Source organism: Zosterops lateralis (assembly GCF_965231275.1).
Source record: "Zosterops lateralis genome assembly, chromosome: 1".
NCBI lineage: Eukaryota > Metazoa > Chordata > Aves > Passeriformes > Zosteropidae > Zosterops > Zosterops lateralis.
Window position 1 is genome coordinate 94,271,748 of NC_139762.1, and position 21,107 is coordinate 94,292,854.

Consider the following 21,107-nt stretch of genomic DNA (forward strand, 5'->3'; position numbering starts at 1 on the left):
TAAAACCAACTCCAATTGGTTCACTGTGAAAAATGACAAAAAGTAACACTTTCTGGCTGATATAAGGTTTACTTCAGATGCTCACTATCATTATAGAAAAGGGAAAAAAATCACATGCAAAGGTCAGATTCTGTCACTATTACTCACATTAGGCACTACCTTAACTTAACATGCCTCATGAAAAATTGAAGTCAAAATAATCTGACACATTATGGCAAAATGCCCTTTATCTAGCTCATACATCTATGAACAGACACTCCAATAACCACATTCAGGCGTTTAACATTATTTTTAAAGACAATGTAGTGGACACAATTCTTTCATTCTTTTCCAGCAATTTTAAACTGATCTTTATTGATATCAGACAAACTATTCCTGACTTTTAATGGTGAAGGACTATATAGATTCAAGTGTCTATAGCTGAGATTTAGGAAAATACTTCTTACCACTCAGAGTACTTATCTGAGAAACGCTTTAATTGAATAGATTGTAATTCTAGACCTAATAAAGTAAGCTTTCTCAGATGAAGTAGAATGATGGTTATAAATGTTTAAATTATAACTCAGACACTCCTCCTACATTCTTCTGATGTGAAATGTTCAGCATAAAAGCAGTAAATACTGTCTGGTTGTTATTTTAGTCACTCTTAAAGTATTGATTTTATACTAAACATAAGGAAATTAAAACCTTAAGGTGAAACCAATGTTTTTTCACAAGTTTACAGCCAAGTCAGTAGAAGGTTTGTTTAAAATATCATTCATAGCATATATTGACATTATAATATATCTGCTAATGATCAAACACAAAGGAAGATATAAGTGCACTTTACTACATATGCACATAAAAGAATATTATACATGACTGTTTTAAAATTATATGTTTTAAGTGCTGTGATATTAAACATTTAATAATTTGGCAATTTCTTTCAAAGACAACTATTAAAATTAAGAAAGAAGAGGCCAAATGTCAGCTCTGCTGAACTCCTGGCTGGTCTTGAAGAGAAAGTATGTATGGGGAATGAGGACGAACCAATTTCTTAATTTTCTTGGACTAGATGAAGGTCAAATGTCTCCCACCATAAGATGGTGAAGTTCAGAGCTATTTAAGCTGAGGCCAGCTGCAGCTAATGATTCTTGATGATAAAAATCTGCTGGAATACTCTATGTCCTTCCTTCTACCCAACCCCTGGCAACAAATGACCCAGTTTTAGGAGGTATTCAGATTTTACATTTGCCCTATCTACATCTGAGCAATTTTAGACAACGAGGAAAAGCCTATCCAGGCTCTCTTCTTCGTGTAGTCTGCTGTTTTATGATACGAAGGCTGAAACAGCACCAGTTATGCAAAGCTTCACTCTGTGCCTGCTTAAGGTGAAGGGCGTGGTTGCACATAGGTCTACAAAGCACAAGGAAACAGAGGTACTGTGAATCACACCTTTTGTGTGTGAATCTTTGCATCATTTGTAAATTCTGAGTTTTAACCAGGAGCCAGATCAGACAGCTTATATATTCTCATTCAAATGACGGCTGCAGTATTTACCAACTATCTTTATGACAAAACATACTGCTTGAAAATAATGTCCCTGGACCAGCAAATCTAGGCATGAGATGACACAGTTAGGCAGAATGGAATTTTAGATTTGGCACTGTTGCTGACCAGGTCTGATAAAGGAGTTACAGAAGAGACTTTCTTAGAGAATACTGCTTTCAGCAGCCAAGTTGTGCCAGCAGTAAGGGGAACACTGTTTCTTCTCTTTGGAACACAAGTGCACATTCCTGTGCTTGTTCCCCCACTCTATTCCTAACACACACCAGTAACTACTTTTTTGAGATGAAGCCCTATCCACAATTTCCATTTCCTTTTGCCACATTACTAAAGGCAGTGCGCATCATTATTAATATACATCTTCATCACACTAGAATAGGTTCAATTTTGATTTTGAAAAGATGCCTTGTATTAGGGGAAGATTAGTCCCTTGGGAGGCCCTTCCATCGGCTCCCTACCTAAGTGTGAAAGAGGCCTCATCCATACATGCGTGCCTGAACTGAGGATTTGATACAATTTCATCAGGAGCCTGGACATTTACAAGGTAATTAAGTATGTAACATGCTTACAGAATTGGACTTTAATTCCTCTTTAATTACCCCATTTCCTCTCTCTCTCTCTTGCTACAGATCTGAAATTATCTGGATTGCTTCTAAATTGTATAATATTGCTTCTCTACTCCTGAAATACACTAAAAATTTTTAAAAGGGGAGACTAAGAAATTAAAGAAACTCATGACAATTTCATAGGTTCCACCGTCAAAGTCTCCTACTTTTTTACATCGAAAGTCCAACCATTTATCTTGAGAGCCTTACTATCAGAATAATCTTCCTTCCTAATGTTTTTCAAGTTCATCACTGACCAGGGTTTTGTTAACAAATGTGGGAATGTACAGACACACAACACAAAGAAAGCAAACTCATTTTGCAAAGAGAAGAAGTAAATTTTTACTGTATGCTTACGATAGGGAGTTGCTGTCTCAGTTTGATATGAAAGATACAGAGCATTTTCCTCAAAATTACAGCTATTCCTTTTTTCCCCCACATCACAATGAAGTTTCAATGAGTTAGTTTATCTGTGTAGATTGGTTTATGAATTGCATTAATTAATAACTGCATTCTTTGAAAAATGTAACCAGCTCTTTAGCATGTGTCCCAATCTTTTCTCTGTCTCAAATGACAGTAGAAAAGGAATAAAGCACACTTTTATCAGCAATGCTACTTCACTACAGGAATGTAAATGACAATTTGAAGCCTCTGAAGACTGATTGCATTTGCTCCTCAGGAGCAAAGAAAAAAAAAAAAAAAAAAAAAAAAAAAAAAAAAAAAAAAAAAAAAAAAAGGTTGTTTGGGTCAAAATCCCCAAATTGACAGTGATGTTTAAATACTTCATTTCTAAATATCAGCTGGACTAATCAAAAATTTAAAAGTTACCCATAACATTTGTGCCTTGACTGCACTGCACTACAGAGAAAAGTAAAGATGATGACATAAGGGGAAACAGAACACATCACCTGACTCCTCCACACTTCATCTTAAACTTGGTGACCCCCTAGTTAACAATACTTTAGATATAAATTGAAGGCTTAAGTACCACATAGTGAATTGCAGTAATGTGCAAAAGCTGCTGCTGAAAAAAACACAATGCTTGAGTAAAGTGTCCACAGAAAACTGACCTATCTTTCTTTGGGCTTAGATATCCATAGGAAACTTTGGAATTTCAAGCAATTAAACCTTCCCAGGTAAAGCATCTAGAAAAAAAAGTTATATTTGAGCATATTACATATTAGTTACATGAATTACAGCTTTAAATAGTTGTGATTTTGTATTTACTCCAAAATCAACAAATAATTTTAAAGTTGCAATTACAAGAAATCTAAACTTACTACATAAGTAATACACAGTTTATTCACCAAAAATATTTGCCTATATATAACTACATACATCCACACAGAACTGGAACCTTTCCCCTTCTGCCTGCCATATCTTGACCCAAGAACAAGGAAAGAGGGATAAGGCAGAGTCTTGGCACAATAATTTCAGATAGGTGCTGCTGCTCTTTCCGTCCTTAAGCAAAAGGGGTGGGATGGAAATTGCAACTCTTATGAGCACTTCCTGAGAAAAAGATACTGCAAAAGAAATTATGCTTACATTCCTGGCTCTACCAAAAATCAAAATCTGACTTTTAAGATGAATTACAGGTTAAATAATCAGCATTTTAAAATGTGTACTTAGCACTGTGGATAAATCTTGTCTTGAAGATGATACATTTCAAAATTCTAATAAAAGATGATATCTGAGATATAAAAATGAACAATAAAATCACATATTTTACCCTACAAAAACAATAAAAACTAACTGCTCTGTAACGTTTCAGTCAATATAGCAATGCAATCAAATTTATCACTTTGGTAAGGAGGCTCAAGAAAACCTAAATAAATTATTTCATGTATTATAGCAAGAAACACTTGAAGAAAATGGTAGATAAATATAAATGCAATTGATTAACTAAAGAAAAATAATGACAAAGAATTGCGAAGGATTAAATGCCAGATCTACAGATCTGTGAGGGCAGTCACATTATTTACCAAACATGAAGTTATCCCCATATCCTGTATGAAGGGCTCTGTGTTTCTCTGCTTACAAGACAGAGTGTTCAGGCTTGTAAGTGGTGAGCTGGATTGTGTGGGGTTGGTAAGACTTTTGTCCATTTCCTCCTCCACACCAGCTCAAATACCTCTTACCATGGCAGCATTCCAGAGATGCACCAGTGCAACTCCATGCCCACAGCAGAGCTACACCACTGGTTCTTGAGGAAACACTCTGCTGCTTTATGGGTTTTGTAAACAGAGATTTCAATAACATTGTTTTGGTTTTATACCCTTAGATCTGAAATACAATGCAATAATTTCTGGCTCATGTCAACCTTTTTGGTGAAATATAAGCAAATACTACCTTTTGGTGAAGACACTTGGTGGTTCTGTAGCACTACAGGGAGCACACACACAGTGCACATAAAGCGGTGTTAGAGCAGCACTACCACAGACAAATCCGAATCAAATCCTAACCCTAACCCTAACCTGATGGACCATTGCTTATCCTGTATTTGAAGATCAATCACAAAGCCTCTTGAGTACAAGTAAAATTTGAATTATAAGGAATTTCAGGGCTTCTTATTTTGCTTACCATTTCACATAGACTCAATGACGGCACATAAGCCTATGTAATCATTCAGTGAGTTGTGGTCTCAAAATACCTCTTTTCTCCTTTATCCTTTTGTTTTGCATCGAATTTGTGTGGAGAAATCTATAATAAATTAATTTTATTTACCCAGTGAATGACATTTTGGGCAATGCAGTTTTCTTATGCTTAAGCAATGTAAAATAAATATATGGCTCCAATTCTGTATTGCTGAGCACTAAAAATTAATTACATTATGAATTAAGTAATAATTCCACAAAATCATTTGTTAAAATCAGCTAACAATATATCAGTCATTATGTATGGTAATAACCAATTTTGAGGTGAAGGTGTAAGAAAGTATAACAAATAGTTCATAGCAGTGATATTTAATTTAAAAAGGCAAAAAAAAAAAGAAATCAAGTGTTTGAAAAACCTTCTGTCACTAAGCTGCTATCCAGAGCTGTAGCCTGGAAGTCACTTACTGACACCACAAAGCCACAAGGTTGTTGGCATTTGGCTCTACTGAAAATTAAAAACATGAGACTAAAGGGGTAGAAGGGATGTAAAAATGCAGCCATTGCATGCCACTGCTGAGTGCATGCCATTTCATAGCCGTAATTTAAAGAGATCAGAAGGGGAAAAAATGAAGCCCAATAAAAATGGAAAATGTAAGATTAATGACACAGTCATTAAAATAAAAAAGGTGGAGTTATATGAGGAATGGATCTTATTTGAATTATTGAAATTAAAAAAGTTATTGTAACAATCATTCTAAAAATCACATTTTACTAAGTTCAAGGAAGGAAGAAAAAAATAGAAATCTTCATGGGAATATTTCAAATTGTCAGTGGCTTTAAAAAAGTGATTTAAGATTTTCTCTTGTATCTTCTCTTTCAATTTTAGAATTTTAGTTGCCATATATTATAATGGTATTTTAGCTATAAAAGTAGTTTTCTACTCACTGTTCTCTTGCCTTTCAAGGAGACAAACAGTTTTTCTTTCCTCTAAATGAGCACAATAAAATGGGTAAGCTGTCTGGGGAAAAAGAACCCAGACAAACTGGCGGTATAAAGCTCAACAGAAAAATGTGGTACAGAGAAGAGGCGATCTAAAGCATGTTTACTGTATGCCATGTAATTTATTCTACTAGTCATGTTAGAGTAAGAGTTTCTCACTGCTGAATTATCATTAGGTTTTGTTCAAAAACAAACCCATTGTTACTGCTGTCCCTGACACTGTCCCTTAAAGAAAGGGGGGGAGAAAATCTGCATGCAAAACTGTACCGCGAAAATAATATTTCTGTAATAAATAGTTAAACAGGGATTCTAAAAATCTGGGGCCAAATCTTGCTAATATTCCCTACAAACCTGCTTCTACAAGCTCTGTGCATGTCTATATGCATTTTAGTAGACTAATTTTCAGCACTTCAGTAAGTATTCTTCTATCTTCTTGCAAACCTTCCTGATGTATCAATAGAACTATCAGTTATGAAAAGATTGATATCAAGAGTCATCTAAATGAAAAATAGAATAAAAATGCAAACTATGGATGCATTTAGAAGAACCAAAGCTTCACAAGATTTTCCTCTCCCTAGTTGATGTAGGCAAACCAACAGATTGTCTTTCTGTCAGGCAAACCCTGATAGAGATAAATGTAAAGGCTGGAGTGCATGCCTAATTTTTACACACAAGCTGCAACCAGACCATGGATTTATGCTTCAAGGCAACCAGATTTCTCCTTGTGTACTCTTACAAACTGCTGCTGCACTCAGTCCATCTTGTTTAAATGCCTTTAAAACTGCACACAGGCTCTGCCCCCTCCTCCACTCCTACTAATTATATACTTTTTGTTTGAAGAAGCAAGCCCTTTATTGCTCATAATTTTAGCTATCATTTGCTTAGGCACCTTCTACAGATCAATAGCACATAGTTAAGTGGATGAAAAGGCTAAATGTGATTGTCATTTGCAATTCAAGGTTGTGTGTTCTCCCCCCCATGCACCCCCAACACCTTAAACTTTTAAACGCTGTGCTTGGATTTAATTTTAGAATACTAAATTCCTGTTGCAGGTATACAGCAGCTGTACATTCAAAACCTTTTGTCTTAAATTAAATATCTACCATTTTTTAAGGCCAGAATACTGGCATAGGTTATAATAAAAACTAGCATCCAACCTGCAATTTTACAGATTCCATTGCTGGTGGCCATACATCTTTGATGGCAAAACTACATTGGTTGTAGCGCCATAAAATCAATAAATATTAACCTTTTCTGACACTTTCTGCACGGATGCTTTATCAGTCGCTGTCAGGTGATAGAACAGTCAGTGATGTACTGTATTTTTCGGCTCAGAACCCATACCAAACTAAGAAATCAATGCAGATTAACAAGCCTATAAATACAAAAATTGGCAATGAAATTTTGATTCTACATGATAAAAATTAAACCAAATCACAATACTGCAGAACCATAAATCTATTCAAATATTGCTGAAAAAGTGTGAAATGTAAATGCAGTATTTCTATGGAAAATTAATCACAACAATGAAATGAAATCTGTCTTATATTCCATTACTGACTTATTTATTACAGCTTATAAAATTAAAAATGCACCCAATAACACAAATCTTGTATCTCAGTATCGTTTAGAAACCCAGAGCTCTTGCCTTGCTGAGAGATGCTCATAACAGTTGGTTACACTTAAAACTCAATTTCTAAACAAGGCAAGCAAAAAAATAAAAGTTTACTGGAAAGTGAAAAGACACCATTTAAGTTATCTCCCACCTCGTATAACTGTAACAATAACCATGTTTAGACCCAAGCATCTTAGAAGCCTAAGGCCTTTAATTATTGGAAAACATCTTGCTGTGTACAATCCATACTGTAGCAGGGTACAGACTGAAAACTTGGATTGGTTCTATTTCTCTCTGTCCAAAACACTGCAATTTCTTCTATATAACACTGTACTTGTTTACCAGAGCATTAGAAATTATGTTTACTCATATGTAATTCATGTTAAATTTTTTATTAAAATATGAGCTAGTCAGATAGCATGGCCTTTCCAAAAGACTTCAGGCTTCTTAAAAACTACCACAAATCTTGAAAGTTTATGACATGTTTTCTTATTTCTTCAAATATGGAATCTGGTAGTAAATTCTTGAACAATAGGTATTGTATGGGTCTATTTATAGTCAGAAAATCCTGAAAAATAAGGACTATCATTTGGCCCTATTTATCCTATTATGGCTATCCTGTAGCCAAAGGCTACCCTATAGCATGGCTATACTATAGCCAAAGCCCATCAGAACTTATCTATAGTTTTTAAATCTATTATCAAGTTTCTTTCTAAGAATGCAAGTGGAGCATTCCTGTATGGGCAACAATTACCTTCTTTTCAAAGTAAGAGAGAGTACCTGAAACACAAAAGTAAATTAGTAAAACCTATTGAAAATACAGACATTTATGTTCCACCAAATTTTAGACATATATAGGCCCAGTGAAGTCAGTAGCAGGTACACAATAGTATTTGGAGAAACAGGGAACTACTTTAGGAAATGCAATATAATGCTATGGTATGCAAATGAAACATAAATTCAAATGCACTAAAAGCTTTATCAACATAAAACTTTATATTTTAAACTGAAGTACAACTTTAAATTTGCCATTTCTTTCTATAACATCTGCAATTCTAGATTAGCCAAGAAAGAGACCTACTTCTGCCAATCAGCATCAGCAGCAATCAAATTGCAAATTCTACAATGATTTCTTTTAAAAAAAAAACATTGACAAAAATAACTTTAATCAGCTCAGTTTATCTGTTAATGCTAATATTGAAAGGATCTGCATTTATTTTGAAAATCATCCATAAGAAAAGAAAAAAAGAAAAAGAAAAGCTGTGAATTTAAGAAAAGACAAAGTCTAGCAGTTGATAAAATTTAAAAAGAATTTTAAAAAATCATTATGCCTAAACTTCTCTCATGGCACAATGTGGAGATCACATTAAAGCTTACTTCTGCACAGCAGAATCCCCTCAGAAATATGGCAGTGGCATTGTAAAATGAATGATCTTTAAACTGGGAGCCACTTGCGCACCTGCACAGACACCTTTTGTAACCCACTTCATACCAGAGTCTGAGTTGCCTTACAGAAAAACATTCCCCCCAAATCAATCCCTTTTTCCCCACTTTTGGTGACAAGGTGGAAGCAAAATTGAAGTACTTCCAGAATCAGGAGTTCTAGTGTCTCCATCAAAGTGTCATTTGCTTTCTCTGCTTTTCCAAGATCCTCAGGAGCCTTAAACTGGTTATGCCAAGTTATAACCATTTACTCTGTGTCCCTGAGTATTTGGCCATACCTTTCTGCAATTGGTGTTGACTGTTACATACCAGATATCAGATATGACAATAGCTTTATTTATCCAAAATGCTCTATTTTTGTTAATTTTAGCATGATTGCCTTTTATAATTTAAAAACTGGTATCTCGAGACATTATAAGAAGTATATGCAAACAGCTGGTCACTTACACAGCTCAAAGTTTTGCAGGAAACAGCATATGCAAGAAAATCCTCCCCGCAACTACAACAAAGAACAGAGGATTGTGTTTCCCTGACTTAGCCCTCTTGATCTGTACTACAAGTAGGGCTGTGCTGAATTACAGATAACTGAGATTTCATTATTTTCATATACTATAAACCTCTGACTTCACATTTCAGGATTTTTGTTTGTGGATAGAAGCAAACACAAGCGGCTCAGCAAATTTTACTGACAATTTTGATAGTAGCCGAATTTGCTCAGAGGAGGGTGGATTACAAAAGAAAGAGTCACCAACAATTAATAGAACACTGAATATTATTGTAACAGCAAGGATTTGTAGATAAATCCTTACTAGACAAGGCTAACTTGAGTTGACTAGAAGCAGCTTTATCCCACAGGCACTTTGTGTTGGTGATATGCACTAATACGTGAGGACTCCAAATGTTTCACCACGGCTTTTCCTTTTTAATTTTACATTACTCAAACATTCCAGAAAACACTAAAACTATTTTACTGAATGTACAATTGGTTGTTTAATAATTCTTAACTTCAAATTCTTCAAATAGAGTTCTGAATTTTGGATACATATGCCAAATCCAAATCAATGTTACATTAAAAATGTTTGCCTAAAACTTTTTGATGTTTCTTGAGACAACTTGATAATCAGTTTTGACTTTCTTGCTATCAATAGATGCTTTCATTTTATGTTTCCTCTAGATACTACTACATCAATGTAGGTAAGTTCTTTTAAATCTCCTAAAATCTGTTTTCTGAGAACTGTTATCTGTTATTAGTTCCCAGACTGAATAAGAAGTACCATTTTGGCAAGGTATAAAAGAAGTAGGAGCATAGTTTAGCATGTAGTACGGTAGTTATCTTAATGCCTTCTTTGTAAGTACATCATACACTTTGTAAGTACATTATACTGTAATCCCAAACAGTTACAGAGCAACCCACTCTTTTAACTACAGGACAACTACTAATAAAAGCCTCTTCCATCAACAATAATCTAAGTTTCTGAAATGTTATTTAAGCAAGGATTGTGACAATCAGTAACTGATCTTCTTTAAATGCCAGAGAAGTACTCAACTACAGTGCAGAAACATGTTCAATTCTGCTTTTGGATGTCAGGCACCTACTCTACTTCCCAAAGATACGGAACTGGAATTGCACCCTCTTAAACCAGCAGTACCTTTCATCCAGACATGCGGAATCTGAACCAGTGATCTGAATTGTCTGAAGCCCAGAGCTTTTAATAATGCTCAGGTTCCTATGCAATTTATATGAAAATTGCACACACTTTAAAGTCCCTTTTTACTATCAGAGAAAATTATATGAAAATCATATTGTAATGACTCAGAGAATGAAAACATCTGTATTAAATCTGCAGTGGTTACTTAAGTACAAACCATTTCTTTGATGTTAGATATTGATGAGCACATACTCATTCCAATAAATGCAAGACATGCATAAAATATCTTATATTCAGAAGATGTACTAAGAAAAAGGGGTTCCCCACTAACTGGCCAGCTGGGAGTTAAGAGACATGATATCTGTCTCCATGGCTTTTTGACATGATACAAGAATTATGGACAGCCGACCTGCAATGTATTTATATGAGATATAGTTTCATATTATGCTCTTATATGTTCACCAAGGAAGTGAAGCAATCTTTCTTCTGTGATACTTCTACCTATCTTCATTTCCTTTAGTGCAAACAGTTATAGACAAGCTCCTCTCTGAACTGATAATTTTTTAGAGGTCATTCAGCCCATAATTTCAGGTCCTAGTCACTATCCTGATGGTCCTTCTTAGGAAATTGGACCCAGTGGGAACGTTTTTTCCTTCTGCTTAGTCTATGGGTCAGCATTTTCCTTCCCTTGTACTTCTTAATTCCCTTAAGTGGCAATTATTTAAGGTAGAGTTAGAGAAGGTGCAATCTACATTCATCCAATAAAACCTAAATATTAAAAAGGACAGAAAAATTCAGCATGGTTACTAAGGATATATGGGAGCGCATTTAGCATTTGAAAGGTACCAAAGACCTGGTAAATGAAAAGATGGAAAAAATTATTAAGAACTATTGGAAGTAAAATAGAAATTAGAAGTACAAAAGAACATGAGTATCAGACAGACAAGGCATCCTACTTACAAAGGTCAAAACTCAAGATGCCATGTCAAGAAATTAATGGAAAGTCAGTGCAGCACAGATTGGATTAATGAAAGCAAACAAAAAGAAAGTCCAGAAGAAATTTTTAAAATCAGCATGGAATTGCAATGATTTGTGATTCATTGGAGCAATTATTGCTGAGGGCTCTTCTCTTCACTCATGACCCAAAGTAGTAAAGCACTGAGCACACAACACTATGATTCAATCTCCCATACCTATGTTCTGGCTTTGGCTCAGATATTTAACTTACTTCACAGTAGCTGGTATATGTTGGATTTGAGCTGGAAACAGTGTCATAGGGATGATTTCGCTAGTCCTGAGCAGCATTTACACTAAGTCAAGGTCTATTCTGCTCCCCAACCCACCAGCGAGGAGGCTGGAGAGGCACAAAGAGCTGGGAGGAGACACAGCCAGGACAGTTGACCCAAATGCCCAAAGGGAAATTCCAGACCACATGGCATCATTCTCAGCATGTAAAGTGGAGGGGAAAAGAAGCAAGTGTGGGGATGTTTGGAGTACTGGCATCTCTCTTCCCAAGCCACCATTACATGTCTCAGAGCCCAGGTTTCCTGTAGGTAACACCTGCCAGCCCATGAGATGTGATGAATTAATTCCTTGTGTTACTCTACCTAATAAACTGCCTTTATCTCAGTCTAGGAGCTTTCTAACTTTTACCCTTGTGATTCCCATCATGCCTCCACTGGTGGGAATGAGTGATTGGGGCATGGCACTTAGTTGGTAGCTGTAAACCGCAACAATGTTGGCACTTTTCTGATTCTGAAATTATTTGCTATTATTTATGCAGTAAGGAAACTATGTCTAACAAGCAAGTAATTTTGTGTAACTTATAAAAATATCTACAACTCAGACAAAGACTTACAAGTAGATTTACAAATATTAATCATTTAGGCTATTTATCAAGAATAATTTCAGTGCAGATTGTTGGGATGCTAGAAACATCTCACAGAAAGAAAAAAAGCATAAAGTCTCCCCTAAATAATGCACAGCCACAGAGAAAGTCAGCAAGAGGTGTTGGCATTATGTAGGCAAAATAGACCCTGGTATGGTAATTTGAAATATAGTGCCCATGGGTCTTCAAAGTACTGTTAGTTCAACTCTGCAAGAGATGAAATAATTAGTTCATAAAGGAGATAGCATGGTTGAGAAATTTATAATTTACGTTTATTTATAGATATTTATTATTTATATTTTCATCAGAATTATTTTTTTAAAAATTATTTATGGCACAGACTAGGAATATATAATTGTTTTAACTACAGTTTAAATATATGTTATTAAATAAGTTTTATCTACTATATATACTAAAAAATTACCACACATTTTAAACCAAAATTTTCATTTCATTCTTCAAGATGTATCTTACATTTATTTTATATTTACTTTAATGAAAATAAAATATAAGATCTTTATGTTTCTTAGAACTCCAGCATAACTTCCCTGGATGATAGACTAAGAGATCTACTCGTAAAAATATATAATAGGAAAGCAATTTAAGTGTCCAGAGTATAAGACAAGCTCCACCTAAAAATATCCTGAATTATTCCTAGGCATTACAAACCTTTAGTTTTTATTCCTCTTGTAAGATTATTATCTTTCTTTTTGTTTGTTTGAAAAGTTTCCTTGATGACCTTGTTATCCCATTTTTGGGGCTTTTCTCCGAATTTTAATATGCTGATATTCCAATACTAGTATTTACTTTTATTATTTACATTTGCCACATATTATTATGCGTATATATATTCTAGCACAATTAAATATTTTTGCCTTTCTAGATGGCTGTCATGTCTTGAGGGCTTTCTTCTACTTCTGCACTTAAATATTTCAGCCTTGCTTTAAAAGTTTTATGTTAGGATAGCCTATTTTTAGCTCCAAATAGGCAATAATGTGGCTCGTTCTTCATGAAGGATATTTTATCTATTAATATAATGAAATAGTATCTGGGAGTAAGATTACCTTCTTTTCATCGGTGAACCTGACATCCTTGCAGAGGCACCACTCTTTATGGACACCAGTAGGGATCCAGCACGGGCAATGCAAGGAATTTGCAAAGCAGATGCAAATTCCCCACATTATTTTTGTGGGCAAAGTACCCTTGGACGTCAAAGGGCATTTTTTGTGTGTTTTGAGGGCAGACACAAGGTGAGCATTAAGGGTTCAACAAAAATTGAGACCTGAAGAGGGTTTCTCTTTTGTCCACTGTGTCACAGCCCCCTTGCAGGCCACCCAAATGGTTCCCAATTTTGGAAACTAGAATGCCACGACAGGAAAGGAGGCACACACCAACACCCAGACTAAATATTTAGACATGGGCAAAGAGATTCATCTGCCCATAGCTCACATCACAAAAATTAGTTGCCTTGTTATGAACTGGGATAGTTTTCAGGAAAGGCATGATGACTGCTAGGAGGGCTGTGGACAGAAATGCACTGAAAAGAAAGCAGGATTGTGACTGCATGGTGTTGGTGCTATACACAATATGGAAACCCCTGTGCAATGGCCCTGCAGCTCCTGGCACACAACAGGACACCTGTTATACCACCACTGAGCAGAGAGTATTAAGACTCCTTGGTCTAGGCAGTATTTTCCTTTTCCTTTAAAACTATACCCTGAACATTTTATCTTTAGTGAGACTGATTGGTTTTCATTCGTATCTGAGAATACCATTCACTTAAAGGATGTAACTAATATTAATAGTGCTGGGTTTTGAATATTAGATGATGTAATATTTGCATCAAAATATTTCAACACCTCATTTCATGTCACTCAGCAGGAATTTATGCTGATTGTTCAGGAAAAGCAACTAAGGAACTATGAAAGGAGTCCCTATGCTCTTCAACAGCAGCAGAAAAAGCAATATCCTAGGGAAAAAAAAAAAAAAAAGATAAAGTACTTTCATGAACTCAATTTTTTTTTTCTATTTCACTTGCTACCTGGAAACAACCAACCCTGATGTCATGACCACCCAGATAAATATACTGGCTATGGAAGCTCTGCTAGGTATAAAATGCCTTCTAATAAATGACAGTTCTAAAAAAAAAAAATTACTTAGTATTTTTTTTTTAAACACAGATTAATCTTTCCTGAAACACAATAATACATAATCTACATATGTTAAAAAGAACCTGGCTTTCTCCTTTACAAACAGAAAATCATTTATACTAGGTTTTTATTTCAAGCACACACTAAAATTATTATTCTTCACAAAAGAGGAAAGGGAGTGTCTGCCAATCAACATGACATGCTATTGAAAGACTGGTACTAATAGCTATGACAAGAGCAAACCTGTTTGAAGCAGAGCTGCTGCTGCCTTTTTCTTTTTTTAAAGTATACCAGCCATCAAAAATAATGTTTTATCTGACTAGAAACCCAAGCAATATTCTGCTGCTGTAAAAGCTTGCACTTGATTTCCCTATATCTAGCAATGACAATTTTAATATTGTTTCAAATGACAGCATTTAAAGTGTTTTATTTAAACAGTGATAAAGATTAAGAACATTAAACATTCAAAAAAAAAGTTAAATATGCTTGCAAACAAAACTGTGTATCTATTCTTTGGAGGTTTTACATCAGGTATGAATTAAAGTTTGTGTAAGTACTCAATTGACTTGTATTTCCATTGCTTCATTGATAAATAGCATTTACTGATTTTATATTTTTGTAGTTAGATAAATTCAGAGAGTATAAGAGCAAACAGACTTTATTGTTTCATTTTTCCTATTTTTTTAACTCTATATTTTCTACTAAAGAATCAAAAAACACACAAAAAAAAAGGAGCAGCAAAAATATTTAGAAGTAGAAAAGCACTAGGATGCTAGTATAATTGCTATATTATCAGGTTCTGTGTGTCCAATTCACATTCTGAATAAGTCTGCCGTTTCCATTTGGTAATACAGTTATACCTTGATAAAATCACATAATAGATCACACCATAACTTTTAGCAATCAATTTTTTTTTCTTAATAATTTGATAAATGTAGCTGTCAAGTGGGATAAAGATCACAATTTTATTTGGGATTAACTATTTGAACTTTCAGAATTCCATTCATGAATATTGCAACTGTTACAACTGATAGGATCACAATTTTGTCCCTTGTTGATGATGCAATCAATGCTGCAGGTTGCTGGTACAGCCCTGTTTCTCAAAAGCTAAAGAAACTGAAAGAAAAATGTATGGAAAGCATGGCCTTTTGAAAAGTGCACTAAAGTTTGCAAGAATACTTTTCAAACATATTTAAAAGAGGAGACAATAACACAGTATGGGAACTGCCAGGGAAAAGAGCAGAATTTCATACAGATTCTTCAAATACATTAAAAAAATAAATAAATGTATGTTACAAGATATTTTATCAAGGATTTAATGACATACCAGAAACAAACAGTTTAAGTTGGCGTATTTCCACTTCAGGCTCAAAGAGAGTAAGAATTTAGCACTGATGATGGGAATGTTGCCTCTTTGAGAAAGAACACTTTGGGGGACTTAGCTGTCTCCTCAGCTACTCCACTGCTATCACAACACCCAAACAGTTTAGACTCACAAACACAGCCCTTACCAGGAGGCTGCAGATTAACACTGTTTGAAGATTTAAGAGCAGAAAGGACCATTAGATAATAGTCTGACTTCTGGTATATCAAAGCCCCTTTACGTTTTGCAGTGAACCCAGAAACCTTGGGCCCTCCTAAAACCTATTTTCCAGAAAGACATCCAGTCTTCTCAAGGCTCAAAGGGACAGAACAAGAATAATTCCTTTTCCTAGTTGCTGCCAGAGCTCAATTGACCTCATATTTAAGTGTTTGCACCTTGTTTCTCATTTCAATTTGTCTGACTATGCTTTCAGTAACTGATTTTTCTTAGGCTTTTCTCAGCTAGACTAAGAGTAGCTCATGTCTGATATTTTCTCCCTGTGAAGCAACTCATACACTATAATCAAGTACCTATCTATCATTTGGTCATGAATTATGTAACTCTTCATGAACACTAAGCGTTCAATCACCACGTAGGCAGCTAACTGCCAAAACACAATCGTCACGATCTTTGTTCTGTGAATGCCCAGCCCCAGAGGCACCTATAATTTTCACAGAGGCACAGGCACACAAAGCTGTACTTCCAAGCATTGCCCAAAACATGTCTGTGCAGAGCGGGGAAGCAGCTTACACTTTTAGTTCTGTCAGGATCCATAGGAGTAAGTGATCCTCCACTCCTACTCATGGGGCTATGGGTGGTAGACTCTCTCACCACATGCTGGAAAATTTGAGTGCTTTGCAAGCATAGTATCATTGTCACAAAAAAAACCCCTCAAACCTTACCAAAGAGCACAATGAATTGAGCTGGCTTCACTGATTTCTTCTTTTTTTTTAACAACTTCCAAGAAGTATTTGGCATGAATGCTAATTCTAAATTAAACATCATCAAATTTTCTGTTGAGTGCCTTAAGCAGTTCCCCAATCACATAGTTGACTGTCGTGAAGCCATTTTCCAGCAAGAGCTTTGTGGCTCAAACTATGTAAGCATTGCATCTATTTTGCACGTGAGGAAGCTCGTATAAAAAGCAGGACCATTATATCTTTTTCTCAGTGAAAGACCAGGTTGTTCTGACTTCTAGGATTGTACTCATTCTTGGAAATCATCTGCACTTTGTACAGTGCAGCGTGGAAATAATGATAGGGAAAAAACCTCTCAGTATCACCGCATAACTTTCAACATTATCACAAAAACAATAATGAGCAAACTGCTTCCCTTCTCTCTGAAGAGCTTTTTGCTTATGACCAGTTTAGTATCCACAGAAGGCTGCTATGGCACACTGTGAGATGCCACGAACTCTGTAGCTATTGGAATAATGGAGATGTTCAGGCATAGATATTACACTGTTTGGACATAAATAATGCATCATAATAGTATCACAATGTTTGTAAGACAAGAGGTCCTAAATGATGAACATTTAGCTCAAACTGAAATTATCACTACCAAGTGATGCTGCTCCAAAGCAGACAAAGCACCAAGAAAGAAAACTGGAATACTGATCCCTTGCAAGATCATCCACAGGTATGGGCCCTTCTCCTGTGCAACTCGACAAAGAATTCAGGTTCAATTCAGCTCAGTATTACAATGTAGCATCAGTTAGAAGAAAACACATTCATGAATTTTGGAAATGCAATGCACACAAGAATCAAAAGATTTCTTCAGCTTGATTTGAGACTCACAATTCAGACAAGCCCACAGTAAGAAACTTTTTTTTTTTTTTAATCAAATAATGTCATTTTTAGACAACTAAAGTTGTCAGCAACATGATAGGACAATTTGCTCATCTATTGCATTAATTTTCCATTTGTAATGATGTACATTCAGATTTGCACATGGATAACAAGAATGTACATAAACAGCTCCCACTAGAACCAAATTTCTATCACTTAAACATTACCTGCAGGATTCCTGAGCTTGCTAGTAAGCCCAGTTCTGTTTTTAGAACAGCTATAAGAGCTATCAGTATCTTAAATATGGTTTGAAAAAGAAAATAAATTCATATTGTGGATAATGGAAAAGTGTCTGGATTCCTGGCTTTTTTTCCAAGAAAATTTCAATTTTAACACAGACCTTGAGAAAATGGGCCGGAAAATATCAAGAAATAGGCACCAAGCTCCTACAGAACAACACACAGACATTTAAAAAAATAGATCTGATCATCTGTATAAAAATTAAGGTTAAATGCATAAACTGGTATTTGAAGTATGGCCTAGCAAATTCAGTTCACAATTTTATGTGAACTGCATATATCTTTGTTGGCTTGTCTAAATGAAAGACTTGCTGTTAAAAGGTAGGAATTTTTAAAAGTTAAAGACAAAAGTATAATCCAGACTGTTACTGTTTTAAAATATGTAAGAATTATAAGGAATACAGCTGTATTGTTAAATAACTCCCTCTATGACAGAGGAAACCTATAGGAAAAAGAGGAAAGAAAGTCTGAAGGCTTAGTTTTCTGGCATTTCTATATACCAATTTAGAACAGAAGTGCTATCACTTTGCAATTACAGTACCATTCTCACAAATGTAAAAGCTTATTTTGCCTTCCATCTTCCCAGCCTCTCCCTTAGAAATGCAGCTTCCTCAAGCTCCTTACTACCATTGACCCCATCAGGCAGTACAGTAGCTGCCAAAGAAAGCTACATGGAAACTAATATTAGAGCATTATATTATTGTAGCAGGGCATCTCACCACCCACAAGAGCTTATCTGTTTGTTAACCAGCCAGATAACTCAAATAGGACAAGCTGTCTTATGGTGAGTTATTTTGGCACCATGGGGTTAAGCTCTCCCAGCTGCCAACAAACATCTTACTGATGGAAGTAAGATCTGGAAAGATAAACCGCATTTTTGACAGACATTCACTTTACAACCACAAGAGCCACACCAAACTTTCACAAAAGCAATCTTCTATACATTTCCCTGGAAACGCATAGAGTTTCTCCCATGAGCAGGGATGCCTGCTTTGTGGGTACTCCCCAGGGATTTAGTGAAGGAATGTGCACATTATCATTGTTTCAGTGTTAAGTTAGATTTGACTCCTAATCAATACTATTTCTTTTCCTGGCTCTAATATAGGTACCTTGATATTATACATTTTTATTTTATGCTGTAATCTACTAGTAGTTCTTTTTAGTTTTATACTGTGTAGTAAGTGACTCTGATTAAGATCTTTCATCTGCTCTCTCTTCTCTGTTTAATAAATAATTCATTTTATAAATAGATCTGACTTGCCATCATAAGAACTTGCAGGCCAGGGTGATTCCTTGAACTTAAACAAGGCTAAGGCTTGTCTGAAGCTTCTACTCTTCTCGCAACAATTATAAAGAGCATTAAATTTAAATCAGAAATCCAACTGTCAGTCTTAATTTCACAGACAAGAAACAGACTTGACTTTTACTCCCAGTCACATCCTAAAGGTACCCCACAGCTCCTCTTTTGGTTGGCTGTGGTGAAGGAGTTTCTGCCTGTCCTGCAAATTGGCTGGAGTTGGTGTCTGTCCTTCTGCCAGTGAAGAGACTAATTCTGTTTCTATCTGCTCAAAGAAGCAAAAGGGCTGGCTTTCCTGTTACAAAGCAATATTAGAACATAAAAGACAGACAAATATGTTTAAGTTAAAAAAAAGGAAAAAATCAATCTTGTATGACACTTTCATACTCCTATCATCCTAAGGGGTTCTATGTCGTGTTGTAGATTCTCTGTGGGTGCAGCCAATGACCAATAAGTCATCAGTAACGGTGAACCAGACACAGAACAAATCTTATTTTTATAAGGGATGTTAGCCAGGGCACAGGAGTTGTCCTTCATTCCTCTAAAAATCTTCTCTAAAACCTTTAACTCTCAGATGTCCAGCAGTTAGAAATGAATCAAAAAGAAGAAAAGAAACCTCCTCTAATTTAACTATGGTATGAATACACAATTATCACCCAGGTTCCTCTTTAACAGTGTTTCTTTTTGGAAGGAAAATACAGTGTCATCCTTTTAGCAACGGGATTATGCAAACAATGTTTCAAGACTTTTGCTGTATACCAGTTCCAGATGAGACTGGCAACCATTAGGTGACAATCTGTTCTTGCTAGTCCTAATATATTTGCACCTGTTTAGTGCAAGGGAATTTCTACAGTTTGAGAGTGAATGTATAGAATAGAAATATCATTAGGATACAACACACTGATGACTGTTTTCCTGTGTTACCAAGACAAGCAAGCTGAACAGTTTTAACCACAGCATGCTGCAAGAAACAATTAATTTATCCAGATAGAGTCTTAGACTAATAATAGGAAAATGTACATAAAATGTTTGTAATTTTGGAATATTAGTGATTCTATCACTGCTACAGCTCTCTGTTACATCTGTCTATCTGTCTATTGAAAGCATTTGATTTTTTCATATTAAGTGGGATTACTGTAGTAAAAATCCAACAGTGTCTGGATTTAAGCTCTGAGTCGAATATTCATTTGCTTTAGTGAGAACTATGGTGAAATGTGATCAGTTTTCTGACCTATTTTGAAATTGGGATTCTGCCAACTGGCATTTTGTTTGCACATCCAGATATTATCCACCATATGCTGACATGACATGATGATTGGTTCCAAAATGAAGTGGAATACTTGGCAAATAGAAATATATGGTACAAATAATACACTGCCTCTAGTCAAGAAAGCAAGCAGTCATTTTGAGAAGACGGAGAGGTTTTAAAATAACTACAGTGTACATACGGCACAAAACTGCTTGAAAACTCTCCAGGTTATGCTTTTTTACAGGTATGAGAGTATAAAAAACTATGAAATTAATTCCTTACACAAGATTCAAATCTGACACAGGAGTACTAATAGTAGTACTTCAATGGAAGATTAATTTGCATCTCAGGGAGACTTTGGCCCACATAGCTTCTTCTTCCTCTGGATTCCCCAACTCTTTCTTCTCACCATCTGTTCTTTTTTCCCACTGCTCTGACTTGTCTTTCCACCCAGTGATGTCTAAGTTATCTGTCTCTCCTGCATTAAGAATACATTTCATTCACGCTCCAGACTAATTTTGTATTATTTCTCCTAATCTTCTACCATTGAACTCTTTATTTTTCTCCTAACTTGATGCTTCCAATCATCTTCTGCCTTCCACTCTGAAATGTAGAATCTATTAA

General features: G+C 35.4%; 1 protein-coding gene across 2 annotated transcripts in view; it reads right to left on the reverse strand.

Moving 5' to 3' along the window:
* Positions 1-21,107, reverse strand: part of ZNF407 (zinc finger protein 407) — a 334,832-nt gene that overhangs the window by 76,054 nt on the left and 237,671 nt on the right. The gene's annotated exons all lie outside the window — the stretch shown is intronic.